Genomic DNA, 17,071 nt, shown 5'->3' with positions numbered 1-17,071 from the left:
TTGTATTCCTATCTATGTTTACATTTATGCATGATGAACACACAATCCGAAATACGTTTTGCATTCGTTCGATGCTTTAAACAAATAGTTTACAGATAAAAAACACAACGACATGTCCTTAAATTCCAGAGAGTGTAAATAAAACCATTGTGTTTCGTCACCGAAATGACGTCACACAATGTATTGCGTAGTACATTTCGTAATATAAAATCAAAGCGCTGATTGCATCGCAAAATGAATTCAACACTATCTAGAACGCAAATATATAATGATGTTTCAATAAAATACACAGAATTTTGAAGACACAGAAAAAGGCTTAATGCTAGTCGATAGTGTTTAAGATGGGGATGTCCGACACACTGCAGTTGTTTGCTCTTTTCACGTTTTTAATATTATAGTCATGGTAATTGAAGTTCTACTTTTTAAGGTAGCTAATCGAACGGCCTCGAAACAATAAACATGTCGGCGAGTATTATGGTTACTATCATGTGATATGTATATTAATTTTTTGCGAGAACTTTGGTTACCATCATTAAATGCACAAAAGAAATAGGTTTCAATTCTATTTCATCTCCCCACTCATTCCATCCCGCGAAACCCTTAAGGTGTCGCAACTCTAGTATGGAATGAGTGCTGTATTGGACGTCATCATTGATGACGTTCAATCGAACGAATGATAAAGGGGGCTAAAATTCGTTAAGCTCCAGCGTATAGGAGCGATTTGGGAGTCTTGAAAACTGGCCCAACACTTGTGCTGAAATTTGACATGTATATGGACCAGAACTCGATCTACACGATGGCGTATTCGTCATATCTGGGAAAAGTCCAGTTTTTGATAAAATTACGAAAAAGTGGTGTTTTTTATTGCGCAATCGCTATAAAATGAGTTCTCGCCGGAAGCGTTAATAGCGTTAATAGCAACCCAAACACAATTCAACCCAAGGAGACAATTCACGCGATAGACACTTCAAATTTGATATTAATTAATACATATTGCGATTTTATTCCCAAATTAATAAATAAGTTCATATTGCGTTTAACATACGAAGCTGAACCCGTTTAGAAAATATTAACAAAACAAACAAAAACAAACAACAGTTAAATTTCATTGATGTAAATATGGTAACCTGATTACATATCCACTAGCGTACACAGGAAAAATAGTTCGCAAGTAAACAACAAACAATCAAATTTAAACGCAAATAAGTTAACAAAATATATATAATAAATCCGAGAAATCGATACTTAAAACTACCATTTTTGCACTAAAAACATTTTTGAGAGTCATTTAAACACATAATTTCGGAAGTATACAACCAACAATCAAAATGGCTGCAAATGAACGTTCGAAAAGAACGCGAGAAATTATTTACAAAATAACATCATCAAAATAATTAAAGTGAACGCTACTTCGCCGTTTTTTAGATAAGTATACGATCTATTGAAAAACACTAGCATTTGACATAAACACACCCGTGGATATGGAAATAGACATCACGCGGATCCCGCATTTTGCGCTGTGTACGGTTGTTCAGAAAACTTGGTAAGTGTCATTGTGTTATTGAATTTGTCCGATGAGTTGAATTTTATATACCATTACCATACGATAAAGTTTTCAAACACATTTATTTCTTACGAAACTTACCTTGAAAAATAAACAACACAAATATTAGTGGCACGAACTGATAGTGGAACGAAACGACAATCAACCGTTAAAGTTCAACTTCAAGGGCATAATTTGAATGGAAATACATGTGTTGAATATTGGATAAATTAATTGTTTTGCCGTTAAAAGGGTAAGTTTTTTTGGTTTGCTTTGCTTATTATTTTTATCAAAACACAAGTTTTATAGTTTGATTTCTGTACAACAGTTCAGTTAACGTTATATCTTGAATTTATAAATATCGAAATAGATGTCGGAGTTTGCACATTTCGGACGTTGCTATGCAAGTTAGTTCTCGATAGAATATACTGTTTTACCTTTTCGCATACAGTTGTGCAGCTGTTTTTCCATGTAATGATGCAATGTTTAACGTCTGGAATACCCCCCTCGATGATTATAAATCATTAACTTCTCAAATTATAAGCATCGTCAACTTGACAAAGTTCTGTCAAGATTTAATATTTTTATTTAATTAATAATTAGTAGAATATGTAAAGCTGAGTAACATTAATTCAGACTGATTTCTGATTAGGGCAGTGGTTCACCTGATTCTCATATAGGTTCACCACACCACAATTTATAGCAGTACAAAAACAAATAGCTTGTAATTATAATTGATAAATGTGAATGTTTAATTTATTTGTTTGCAACAATTTGGAACCTTTTGGTTTGAGCATTGTAAGCCTAGTGTATATTTGCCCCTTTGTTCAGCACACATGAATTGATATGGAATACAGCTATATCTCGTGTGGCGTATTTTCATTTAAACTCTGGATTTTAATGACTACAAGTCAGTCGTGCAGTTAAATATGTTTTTAAGCATAGAAAGAATCCAATATTATTTTGGATTTTGTGTTTGCCATGCATAATTTAAATTTTCATAGGAATAAAATAACTTACAGCGACAGGATTACGGCTTTGTTATGTTAAGCATTTGATACAAATGTAATTAAGAATTAGTGTGGTTGTAAATAAATTTTGAGAAATGGAACGCAAAAAAATCACAGAAAATGGAAGTGCGTGCATGTTACTGTGTCTTGCAACTTTATAATATTGTTTTAAGAATTGGATTAAAGTTTAAATTTAGGTAAGCGTGTTGCTTATACTAAATTTAGTTCTTTATGTCTCCTTTGCTCTAATATGGTATGAAATGCGTATCTCGTGTAACGTAATTTCATTAAAACTCTGGATTTTAATGACGACAAGTCAGACGTGTTATTTTATTTAACAGTAAAATATTTTTTAAAGCATCAAAAGATTGTAAAAATATTTCCGATTGTATTTTTGTCATGCATAATTTAATCTTCCATAAGAATAAATAACTCGCTGCGTCAAAATTTCGGTTTCCTTAATCATGTTTTAGGTAAGAATGGTTAGCATTTGATGCACAAATTAAAAAAAAAATAGTGTGGTTTTTAATAAATTTTGAGAAAGAGAAGGATGACCAAAATTGGAGGTTCAAATCTTTGTAACTTTATTGTTTTAAGCAAAGGATTAAAGTTAAAATTGATGTACATGTAAGCATGTTGTTAATGCTAAATTGAGTTTTTTTATGACTCCTTCGCTTCTGTATTGCGACACCTTAAGGGTTTCGCGTGATGGAATGAGTGTGGAGTTCAAATGAATTTGAGATTTTTTTACAAAGTGCGTGCAGTTACCGTATCTTGCAACTTAATTGTTTTAAGAATTGGATTAAAGTTTAAATTTAGGTAAGCGTGTCGCTTATACTAAATTTAGTTCTTTATGTTTCCTTTGCTCTTATATGGTATGAAATGCGTATCTCGTGTAACATAATTTCATTCAAACTCTGGATTTTAATGACGACAAGTCAGACGTGTTATTTTATTTAACAGTAAAATCTTTTTTAAAGCCTCAAAAGATTGTAAAAATATTTCCGATTGTATTTTTGTCATGCATAATTTAATCTTCCATAAGAATAAAATAACTCGCTGCGTCAAAATTTCGGTTTCCTTAATCATGTTTTAGGTAAGAATGGTTAGCATTTGATACACAAATTTAAAAAAAATAGTGTGGTTTTTAATAAATTTTGACAAAGAGAAGGATGACCAAAATTGGAGGTTCATATCTTTGTAACTTTATTGTTTTAAGCAAAGGATTAAAGTTAAAATTGATGTAAATGTAAGCGTGTCGTTAATACTAAATTTAGTTTTTTTATGACTCCTTCGCTTCTGTAAATACAATGTATACACTACGTGACCCGTGATTGTTGCCTAATTTGCGGAGTCAAGGCGGACAGTTTGATTTTTGAGTGGAAAATCACCGCGATTTCACGTGATTCGTCACTCTGCCGTCGCGCGAGAGCAAGATAATCTTCGCCCTGATTCCCCTCAGTTTTGCGGTGATTCGCCGTGATTGCAGTGGATATCCGTGACATCGATGATTCAGCAATTCATGCATATAAACCGAATTGTATCGATAACTGTATACATAACGCTTTTCTAATGTTCACAATTATCAAATAATCCAACATAATTACAACTTCACTTACGAAAAAAATAATCTTAAACATTTATGTCGGTAAATATGCTTGAGAATTTCATTAACACAACCATATGACTACGCCATTTTTCAGAAGTGTAAACAGTACAGTGCATAATGTGGGACGAGCGTATTTAAAAAGCTTATATCATATTTCTCGTAAATTACCAAATTATTAGTTTTGTCTAAATCAAATACCATGTATAGAGAAACAAGGTATTTATAACAGACCAATGACGAAACACTATGCAACTTTCAATTTAGACGGTGCTACATGTATATGGCAACAATATGGAATTTGAAAAGTGGTAGTGTATTCGGGCCTGGAATATAATTAAATAATGTTTACATGTTATGTTCAATAATTATTGCATGATCATTCTGCGCTGTTATATTAATTTGGAGCCGTTAAAGCTTCCGACATTACTTCATCAAATTCATGTCGAACGGGAGTATTTTAGCTAATATGCCCATTGTATACAACAACAACAAAAGCTTTATTATTGCAATGTATAATGTAAATGTATACATATATGTTACATGTACATGCGGTGATGCGAGAATTGCAGCAAAAATCACGGGTCGCGTAGTGTAGTATGAAATACATATCTCGTGTAACATAATTTCATGTAAACTCTGGACTTTACTGACAACAAGTTGGATGTACGCAGGGTTTTTTTTTTACTAAGAAAGTGACGCCGATATTCGGCGTCTTCCCCTACCAGAATTTTTCCCCTAAAAATACCATTTCCCCTCCAAAAATATAATTTTTCACCAAAATATAATATTTTACCCTCAAAGAATTTTTTTTTTTCTTTTGGGAAGTCGACGCTTATCCAATTTGTACCATGTACAACGATCTCGCTCTCTCTCTCTCTCTCCCGACGAACACTCAAATCTGGGAATCCCAGTGATTCTATATATAGCTCTTAAATTACGTCATGGAAACCGGGCAACTAATCGTATTAATCATGTGACTATTTTACTGGATTCCGGTCTTGGGCGAGAAGGGTGTTTTGTCAATTAATTACCGGAAACCAGTCGAATTTTCATCCGGGTTATGTGAAAGCCAAGATATAAACGTTAAAACAGAAAAAGTCTCACAATTGGCGTTCATACACGAACAAAATAAAACATTCGGACTCGGAAAATATTAATTGCGTTGACGTATTTTTTAAGAATGAATCATCAAAAACCGTTGAAACCCAGCAGGATTCGGAGGTACATGTAATCAACATCGATTAATACTGTCGGATTATTGTGAAAGTGAAAGTAGACAATCGGCAGCTGCCGCACCTTTCCCTTCCAATACTGTAGCAGATCTAGATCGTCAACCCATTCATCATGAAATTGAAATCACAATATTGACATCGTTCCCCGGCCCAAGTTGAAAACATTTCCCATTATTAGATCTACCCCTGCAACTTTATTTAGGACTTTGACTTTAATATCATACTTGTTCATGTGTTTAAGAACAAAAAGGTCAGAGACATGACTCTTTTTCTAAAAAAAAACCTGAAGTCTGTAGGTGAGTTATAGACATTGAAATGAACAGTTTTTATTTTTTCCCCAAATATGTCTCTTTCGCGCTCGATTTTCCCCTTTTACCCAGCGTCCAGTGTCTTCCCCTTTTTCTAAAAAAAACCCCTGGTACGGTTTCCTATATTGTGTTTAAGGTCAGAATGGTTAGCATTTAATACTTTTATTATTAAAAAATAGTGTGGTTTTAAATAATTTATGAGAAAGGGAAGGAAGAACAGAAAATGGAAGTTCATATCATTGTAACTTTATTGTTTAAAGCATTGGGATAAAGTTAAAATTGAGGTAAGCGTGTTGTTAATAATAAATTAAGTTTTTTATGACTCCTTCGCTCTTGTAAAGTATGAAATACGTATCTCGTGTATCGTAAATTCTTTTAAACTCTGGATTTTGTGATCGCCTTTTGTCTGTTGTCTGTTGTTAGTCGTCAACATTTACCTTGTTAACACTTAAGAATGTAATGTATTGCAGATTCAGAGATGTCTGTTCTGTTATGAAGGTCATGTGAAAAATAAACTTATGGGCTGTTTGCATATTTTAATAACATATAAATATTGTTCAAATCTATTTGTTGATAGATTTAAAATAACTAACTTTCCTCTTACATGCCCTTGTATTTCAAGATAGAATACTTTCCTTCACGGAGGAAAGAGGTCTGAGTCTGAATCTCAGTGGGGGCTTCAGAGGATGATTTATTTTTAGAAAAATGATTATATTTGCTCAACTTTGTAAATGACTGAAAGCCACACACCTAAAAATTAACTGCATGGCATAGTAAATTTATGTATAAATAATAAACATATTTTTATCTTTGCCATTTAGAATATATCTGGTGATTACAAGGTAGAAATCAATCTTTTTTGCGCTTTAAAACTTAAAAATAATTGCATTTGTCAAAATAGACTTATATGTCTACAAATCCTACTTTCGGTTTAAAAGCGGTACCATTTAAACAATAATATATTACTTTCTAACTAGGCTATAGATTTAATTTTACTTATGCCAATTAGAATATACACATGTAAGGCTATAGATTTAATGACAATTTTGCACACCTTCAAATTGCATCTTTATGTATTGATTAACATGTATTTCATTTCAAAGTGTGTGGCTTTAACCAAATAACTTTGAAAATTTCTTTTAAAGAATGAGGTTTCTGAAAATTCAATCATTGAAGAAACATTTATAATTTGAGGGTACAATAAGACAGCAAACTAAGAATAGACATCCATTTGAGTTTTTTTATCAATTGAATATGCAAAGAAGAAATTAAATATCAGCAATACAAAAGCCTGTAATATGTGCAGCGTGTGGTTTTTCTATCTATCTATATATGCTCAGTCAAATTCAAACTAGGCAAATATTTACTGGACAGAAGGTCCTGTAAAATGGGAAAAAATACAGGACCCGCTCTTTTTTTATAGGACCTACTGGCTACAGAATATAATAGTAAGTAAAATAACTTGGTTTCATTGCCGGGATCAAGGTGTTTATGATATAAAATGATAAAATTATAGAATAGGTATTAATTTTAAGGTCACACATTTGTATCTGACATTAAATAATAATACACGCCATACATGGTACTAGTCTTGTTTAGAAAAAAAAAATTTTTAAATGCTGAACGCATGTTAACAGTTAATATAAACAGGAATCGCTTCCAGCGATTTTCCTTGTCCAATTGGGAAAAGTACCCGTACCGGTCCAATTGGGAAAAATTGAGTCGTGAAAACCTCAAAATTGGGAAAAATCGAGTCGTGAAATCCTTAAATTGGGAAAATCGCGTCGTGAAGTTTGGGTCTTATTGAATACATCATACAGTTCAAACTTAATTGAACATACCCATTAAAATAATCATTTGCAGGCATGCCTTAATGTCCATTACTAAAAGTAATAAAGTTGATATAAATAACAAAATATTATATAGAAGACACAAAATCAATTACAAGTTGTTTTAATCTCTTATAAAGCAATGTCTCTCTGTTTCATTTTTTTTTTACATCAATCTTTGATGTTTGATCATCACTCAGTTGCTGGCATCCCTCTCTGCACAGCATCATTAGAGCTGTCAATGTGTCCTGTGATAGACGGTTCCGATTGGTCGTGCAAAGATTGTTCATTAGACTGAACAACCTTTCCACAGAGGCAGTGCTGGAGGGCATTTCAAACTACGATAAGGTTTCAAACCGACGTCAAACAGTACGCTGGCTGCCTGACAAAAGAACCGCAAACAGTAACGACTCTATTCATTGAACGCGCTGAATAATAAAACCCGATATTAATCGAGCGCGTGGTTACACACAACTATACGATTTTCTTTGTTCGCCTGCCGAAAGTTGGGATTTGTTACGAAACTTTCGATCGTTTTGAAAAAAAATCGGACGCCGATTGGGATTTTTTCAGATGCCGATTGGGAATTTGGGAATTTTCGCTCGATTGGGAAAGTACCATTTACCGGTACTTTATAAAGAAGGAGGAAAATCGCTGGCTTCTTTGTAATATCTTAAGAACAATTTCCAAAACAAAAGTGCTTTATACTTTTTTAACTAAGCTATGCTTAGCGTGCATGTCAGGTATGAGTCTGGTCAATACAGCCTAAACTTACAACGGCCTCGATAAATGACAACCGGCCTGTTTCACGCGTGGACATTGATAGCCAAGATAATAACGGTTTGAATTACAACGATCATTATTATACATTACTATTGCTATTAAAACCACACAAATTGATATCTGCATCATTTAAATTGTAATAATCAGATTTATGATTATCTTTTTAAGGGACTAGGCCGTCATGGATTTGGACCGTCCTGACCCGCATTTGTAAGATGCACATAAATAGACCAATCAGGTGCCCTCGGAAAATTCCGTCAGCAGAAAGAGAGTTGGTATGGAAAAGCACATGTATAAAAACGCTATTGCTATTTTTGCACCTCAGAAAACTTTCAGAGCCATAAACAAACCTATGAATTTGTTTTTGTTTTTTTTACCGGACAATGAGTCCTGTAAATTTGACAGACAGGCCTGACCTTACACAATTTTACAGGACGTGTTCGTCGGTCCGGCCATGTTTGGCCAAGACTGTATACTGTCTAACTCCCCTTTCGGGTATTATTGACAGGTAATAGATATGACAGAATACTCTGTAAGTATAATTGTGCACTAAAATTTTTTATGACAAGTTGAATTATTAGTATTGTATATACCATTTCCATGCGATAAATTTTAGAAACCCATTTATTTCTCACAAACTGGGGTTGAAAAGTAAACAACAACGGGGTTTGATTTTACATTCATGAGTTTTTTGGGGTGTTTAATACATGTATAGTCATTCAAATTACTAATGTTTGATAAGGTTTTATTAATTTTGGGTATAGTTAAAAATGTTCTGTCGGTTTAAAACCATGGCCGTTGAGGGCGTAGCAGTTTTCCTTATATGGGCCAATGGCTATAGTAAAATCTTGTTACCACTCAAGAAATCACATTTACTGTGCATCCTTCAAGAAACTTGGTCAGGTCATTTGTTCTTATGATGTCTTGGCTGAATTTGAAAAACTGTTTCGCTTTCTTTAATTTATTCTCAAATCTTAATGAAGTTTGGTCAGAAGATTTGTATAAATTAAATCTCAGCCAAGTTTGACACTGGGTCATTTGAGCTAACAAAATTGGTTAATATATTAAATAAACAAAATGCATGTTTATACCACAGAAGTCACACTGTTAGTCTAATCTTCATCAACATCGGTATGCATATTTAACTTCAAAACAAATATTGGACCAGGGATTTCAATAGAAGCAGAATCCTGCGTTTTGACGCGAGCAAATTAAAAATGACTCATTTTTGACGCAACCCTTTTTTCTGCCGTGCGTCATTTTGACGCATAGAAAATTTAACCCGTGTGTCAGTCAGTTAACATCTCCAGTTCCATGGTAATAAATCCCCCTGTGCTCCTAATCAAAATTAATGTTTCAGTATTTGAAACTCGGTCTATAATCGAGGGAATAGAGGTCTACCCCGGGCGTTGTTTTTTTATACTCACAAGTCATAATACTACACATAAACATTAAGAAAACACATTTTCTCAATTAGATATAAATTACCCGAGTAGAATTAAATTGCTACGTCTGACCTTTGACATTGTAAATGGCGGACGTATTGTAAATTAACATTAAACCTGCGTTCAATTTAAAAATGGCGATTCAAACAACAACAACAATTCAAATTACAAGTACCGGTAATGGTGATTCAATAATGGAGATAGCATTAACTGGATTTAACAAACATTAAATAAGGTTTGTTAAACCAGATAACAACAAGGAAATTTTGGATTATTAAAGTTAAACTACTTCTGGTAAGGCATTCTTAAGTGTATATATTTCCGACATGTATAGTATTTGGATAAACAGTAATAGATATACTAGATGTTCCATGCATTTAGATTGTGTTTTTGTACAAAAGCTATCATAGGGATGATGATAATATGAGTTTTATAACAAGATAAATATGTGATGAAAAGGTGCTACAGGTACATATCTTAAATTACTTAAATGTGTTATGATGAAGTAGATTTTAATGAGCATTTATTGTTTTAACAAATAAACATAGTATAGTGATAGAAATAATAAAAGTTGTAAAATGAACATGTTTTGTTTTTGAAAAACTTAAAAGTCGATATTGTTCGCACAAATTATTGATATTTTGTCCTTATCTTTGTGTACCAATTCATTAAAATATGTTGTGTTATGTATCATGGTATTTTTATTTAATAACGCAGTATTACTTTTTTAGATATTGTGTAACTCTTGGAGCATGTTTTTATCTAAAAAAAATTGAATAATACAGACAAAAACACAATTAATGCGCTTCAAAATTGACCCGAGCATTTTTCAATTTGACTCCTCAAAATTTCAGTCCAGGGGTCATTGACTCCTGGTTTTTATGGAATGAGTGCTATATTGACGTCATCATTTGAGGATGTTCAATTGAACAAATGATAATGGCGACTAAAATTCGATAAGCTCCAGCGTATAGCAGCGATTTGAGAGTGTTGAAACTGGCCCGACACTTGTGCTGAAATTTCTCATGTATATGGCGTTTTCGTCATATCTGGGAAAAATCCAGTTTTTGATAAAATGACGAAAAAGTGGTGTTTTTTATTGCGCAATCACTATAAACACGTGGATAAGCCGGAAGTACATGTAGTGTTAATAGCAACCCTAAGACAATTCACCCCCACAAGACGATTTACCCGCTAGACAATTCAAAATTGATTTTAAATATAAACAAATTCGTACCAATAATATTTCGTACCCATATTTTTTTCGTACCTATTTTTTTTGTACCCATTTTTTTCGTCCTCAAATTTTTTTGTACCCAAATTTTTTTTTCGTACCCATTTTGTTCGTACCCAAATGTTTTTGGTACCCTAACTTGTTCGTACCCAATTCTTTTTTTCGTCCCCTTTTTTTCGAACCCAAATGTTTTTCGTACCCAATTTTTTTCGTACCCAAATATTTTTTTTACCCATTTTTTTTGTACCGATTTTTTTTGTAACCATTTTTTTCATACCCAAATGTTTTTCGTACCCAAATTTGTTCGTACCCAAAAAAAATTTGTACCCATTTTTTTCGTACTCAAATTTGTTTCGTACCCATTTTTTCGTACCAAATGTTTTCCGTTCCCAATTTTTGTCGTACCCAAATTTTTTTTTTCGTACCCATTTTTTTCGTACCCAAATGTTTTTCGTACCCAAATTTGTTCGTACCCAATTTTTGTTTCGAACCCATTTTTTTCGTACCCAAATGTTTTTCGTACCCAAATTTGTTCGTACCCAATTTTTTTTTTCGTACCCATCTTTTTCGTACCCAAATGTTTTTTGTACCCAAATTTTTTCGTACCCAAATTTTGTTTCGTACCCATTTTTTTCGTACCCAAATTTGTTTCGTACCCAAACTTTTATTCGTACCCATTTTTTTCGTACCCAAATAGTTTTTTCGTACCCTAATTTTTTTCGTTCCCTATATTTTTCGTATTCTAATTTGTTTTCGTATTCAAATTGTTTTTTTTCCTACCCTAATTTTTTCATACCCATTTTTTTCGTACACAAAGTTGTTCGTACCCAAATTTTGTTCGTACTCATTTGATCGTAGTCAAATTTTTTTCGTTCCCGAATTTTTTCGTACCTAATTTTTTAATTGGTACCCATTTTTTCGTACCTAAATAGTTTTTCGTACCCTTATTTTGTTTGTACCCTTTTTTTTGACTCAAATATGTTTCCATGCCCAAATTTGTTTTATTTCATACCCACATATTTTTTCGTACCAATTTTTTTTTCAATTTGATTTGATCTCTCCACTCATTCCATCCCGCGAAACCCTTAAGGTGTCGCAACTCTAGTATGGAATGAGTGATGTATTGGACGTCATCATTGATGACGTTCATTCGAACGAATGATAAAGGGGGCTAAGTTTCATTAAGTTGAGGCATATAGTCGCGATTTGTGGCGCTTGAAAACTTGTCGGTTACTTTTGCTGAAATTTGACATGTATATGGACAAGAATGCGATCTACCTGTTGGCGTAGGCGTTATACCTGGCAAAAATCAAGTTTTCGAGTATTTTGTGTTTAAACTTTTTGTGTGGGAACGGGCACGCGCTCAAATAAACATTGTGACGTCACTTCACAAACAGCGCTAGAGATCCGCCATCTTGTAACGCAACAAAGAAACTCAGTGTCATTAATTCAATAAACACAGAAAAATATGATTGTGTTTAATAATAATTAATACAAATGTCTATATTTTGTGCAGCGGATGTTTATTCAGACAGATACGGCAGAATTATGTAAGTATCTTTGTGTACTTTACAGTAGATTTGATAGTGGTAAACAACTGCGTACCGGTAAAGTTCAATCTAGCCGATTTTACTACGCAAGAAATTTAAGTATCTCACTGGCAAAATGAGCTTGACACATAAACAACAACCGGATCCGATTTACATCCACATAATATTGTGGGAATCCGATGCAATGCAAATTACTCATGTTTGATAACGTTTGATGAATTCGTTATATCAATATGCATTAACTTTCAAGGGGAATAATTTTAAATTGAAATGTGCGATTCAATGACAGTGTTATATTGGGATAATAAGTCGTTTAGCCGTTATCATGATAAGTATATTGTTTGTTGTGTTTTATTTTCATTAAAAACATACTTTTACTGTTTTTTCCTTAAAGTAAAACAGTTCAGTAGTCATTATATCTTGAATTTTAAATATTGAAATAGATGTCGGATATTTCATATTTTCGGACGTTGCTACGTAAGCTAGTTGTCAACATAATTATTAATATACTGATTTACCTTTTACGCATACAGTTGTGCAACTGTTGTCTACGTAATGATACGCTGTTTAATGTCTATAATGTCTTCCTGCCCCTGATGATAATAAGTATTTATCTCAACAAACCCCAGCAATGTCAATGGTCTGTCAACATAAGAAAAATATTAGCTAAAGAAACTTCAGCGTACAACTTATATAGCAGTGTCCGACAAATCCATTGCCCAGAGCCCGGGGGCTACAGAATTTTTTCATCGGGCTACTGAAATGTTCCAGCTGACGCCCGCCGGGCTACTATAAATCTATAAGAGCTGTAGCCCGTTTTATTGACAGACATACGTAGAATAAACACGCTGACCATGTGTTTCTACACCGTGTCTTGTTTATAATCCGATAACAAAGTGCAATCAATTATCTTATCAGTCACCGATCACTTGCGGTAATGTCGTAAACAGTAAGAGTGAATTTTAATCATTCAATCAGAATCAACATTTGTCGTCTGCTAATAATATAATGAGAGCCGGTTGGATAGTTGGCGCACATGATGCAACATCATTTCGCAGTTTGGAATTCTTTGTTAACCGCAACAATGAGTAAGAGCGACTACGTTTTTGATGTCGTTAAATATCCAAGGATGCCGAACATTAAATAAATCAAAACAATAGCGGATTCTTCAAAACAGTAACGAAACCGAAAATGAATATTAATAACAACGCGGTTAACACCTGCTAATTAGTTTGCATTGTCAATTAATAATTGGATTGATCGACTGTTAATCAATAATCCCATATATGCCCAATTTATTTTTTTTTAAACCAAATTATGGGAGGGTAATATAGACGATGAGAGTTATAAACACAAACGTTTGAAATTTTCTAAAGTGTCAATTGAATTTCGGCATATGATTCTATTTAAAGATATGATGAAATAAGCTCCCAATCAGGACCGTTCAATTGCAACTTGCGTAAATCACCTGCGACGGTTTGCACACGTTGTGTACAGCTATTTTAGGTTACAAAATTCTACATTTAATAAATGAATTTCTTTGTCCAGACAGGGACCTATACAAACGTATAGGCCCCTGGTCCAGATAAAAAGCGCGCACAAATTGGCATGGGTGTATTTATTTGTAAATAAAAATTTCGTAGCGGGTACATCATTGAGATCATTTAATTTCCATTAAAAGTTTTGTTGTGAATTTCAACTAAAGTACCGGGGTATCTCGCGAATTATTTGGCATTGACATTTCCTCTTAATAAAATATAATGTAAAAATGCTGTATCGTTACCGTTAGACTGTATCAGTTCCTTCATAATTGAAACAATTATTGTATTGTATACTGACTGCACACTAGTGTCGTAACATATGGATGCAATACGTAAATTCGGACAGAACTTAAAGTCGGACACAAGTAAATAAATGATTTAATACTCTTGATTTCTTGAAACTCGGTATTTGTTGTTAAAAAGAGCAATTGCATTGATTAACACCATACGAGTCAGTCGTATTGATCATCTAAACGCTTTATTTACGTTTCCAACTTAACGTGCTGTCCGAATTTAAGTACACATACATGTGCACATACATGTTATATCTACATGTAGTATATGATTTTCTTTGGTACATTTACATTTAAGTACACGGTGCCTGTACTGTAACATTAATAAACAATATTGACTGTGTACATCAGACTACTTGCTGTATTATGTATATGTATGTATACATATTATGTATATATGTAAATGAAGAAATAAAATAAAGATGAAAACCTGCATCTTATCATTTTGTAGGAAAATTATATGGGCTACCAAATATTTTTATTGGTAGCCCAGTGGGCTCCCTGAAAAATAAGAAATTTGTCGGACACTGATATAGTATTGACATACCTGTATGATGAAGCCAACCCCGTATCGAAAGTCAACCAGAGTCGTAACATATTTATGTCACGCTATAAATCAAAGAATGCTCATTTTCTTGGATACATTTCTACATATATTGGTGAATGAATATAAATTACTGCACCGAGGAATATTTTAAGGTTCAAATGTTTCAAATGCATCTTACAATAGATGAAAATAACTCTCATCAGTCTGAAATTCACAATTTTGACGCCATTGTCGCTTTGTCCAAGACTAGTTTTAATTTGGATACTTTCGAACGACCTTGACATTTTTTGCTGAAATTGTAAACATTACTTTCGTTTTCTGAAATCTATTATTTGTGATTAACAACAAGTCTGGTGGATTATAAAAATGATTTCAGTGTGAATCGGGTAGTTTTAAATATTTACTTTGAGTTTGTATTTACACTACAATTTGTTCACAAAACAAGCCAGACTATTCTAAAATACCGGGAAATGTCATTCTGAATTTGAAAACACTTGAGCACATGGTATGTTACTAAAAGTAGAAATACCATCATATGACCGTGAAATCTCGGGAGATTAGCCTTTCAAGAAAGTCTGTCACATCGCTGTTTTTCTCGATATGTAAGAGCAGAATAGATAAATTTTAAATGTTTAAGATAGTATTTTGTGAAAGAATGTATCAGTTAAATGTGAAAAATGTCAATCTTTCCAATCAAGTGATTGATATGGGCCAATAACTGCATTTAAAAGCTGTTTTGGACCGGTCTTTGTTAACTGTCGACTTTCGGCATTTTCTGGTTGACTTTCCTAATGGGGTTGGTCCATAACTATAATGTCGCGCCAGTCAAAAATCATAAAAAGCGACATTTAAAGTTATGGTAGCCAGAATTAGAAAAATATGTACAACTGAGCAATCAATCATGACACTCTGATGCCTCAGGTTAGTGCAGTGATTTTTCCACCAGATTTTCACCAAGGTGATCCCGGTTGATTTCACCACAATTGAATATATGTCAGTACACAAATAAATTATACAGCAGGTAATGACAATCGATAAATGTCTTAGTTTTAATTTAATTGTTTGCACAAATTTGGACACTCTTTGTGTCTGAGATATGTTGGGTTAAATGACCTTTACAACAAAACATACATCTCTGAATCTGCGATACATTACAGTTAAAGTTTAACACATGTAAAATACCAGTATTCAGATCTGAAAATATCCTAAAAAACTCGTATGGTATGAAGTACATATATCTTACACGTATTTTCATTTTAAATCTTGAATTTAATGACGACTTGAATTTAATGACGACAAGTCGGACATGCAGTTAAATATTTTTATACGTATATCGTGTGACATAATTTCATTTAAACTCTAGATTTTAACGACATGAGTCTGACTCGTGCGGCGTTATTTTATTTAACAGTAAAACAAAAATTAAGTAGACTATCAAAAAAATACAAAAAGTGTACTTGTAAATAAAAACTCCTTCATTCCGTATAAAGATTGTACGTTACAGCAGAGCTCCAGATAACTTTTCTGAGTAATTGGGTTAATACCCACTACTTTTGAGTTCAATTGGATATTTTCATATTCAATTGGGTACAAAAAAGTCGGTACCCACTACCGGGTACTTTAATTGACAATTGGGTACCTTTGTTTTAAAATTGGGTATGTTCATTGTCTTAAATTCTCACCTGCTTACCTGAATTAGCTGGTTGTAGTTCCACTCTTAATTGATTAGTTTCAGAGATTTTGTGTCATTATGTAGATGTATCCATAATATACAGTCTTGATTTTAAAAAAAAGTTCAACGATTTTTTCCACCAGTTTTCTTACAATGTAAGCACTGACAGCGATTGCCTCCGACATAATATCGTCAAGAATTAGTTTCACTATATTTTCCGCTTCTGATTTTGTGTTGCCTGCGGTTAAATATCTTAAAATTGAGTTTCTTTGTGCCTAGGATACGATGTTTCCATTTTTAAGGCCTCACGATTTCGACATTTTCACAACAATAACACGTAGTCACAAAGACACTTTTTTCCGTACATATTATTGTGCTGAAGGTTATACTGAAAGAGCTTGGACAAAGCGGAAAGAATCCGGGTATTTCGGACCAGGGTATTTCCGGGACAAATTTACTCGTTATGCAAAGGAAA

This window comes from Dreissena polymorpha, chromosome 1 (genome assembly GCF_020536995.1).
Source record: "Dreissena polymorpha isolate Duluth1 chromosome 1, UMN_Dpol_1.0, whole genome shotgun sequence".
Classification (NCBI taxonomy): Eukaryota; Metazoa; Mollusca; class Bivalvia; order Myida; family Dreissenidae; genus Dreissena; species Dreissena polymorpha.
Note: the sequence above shows the minus strand (reverse complement) of the source record.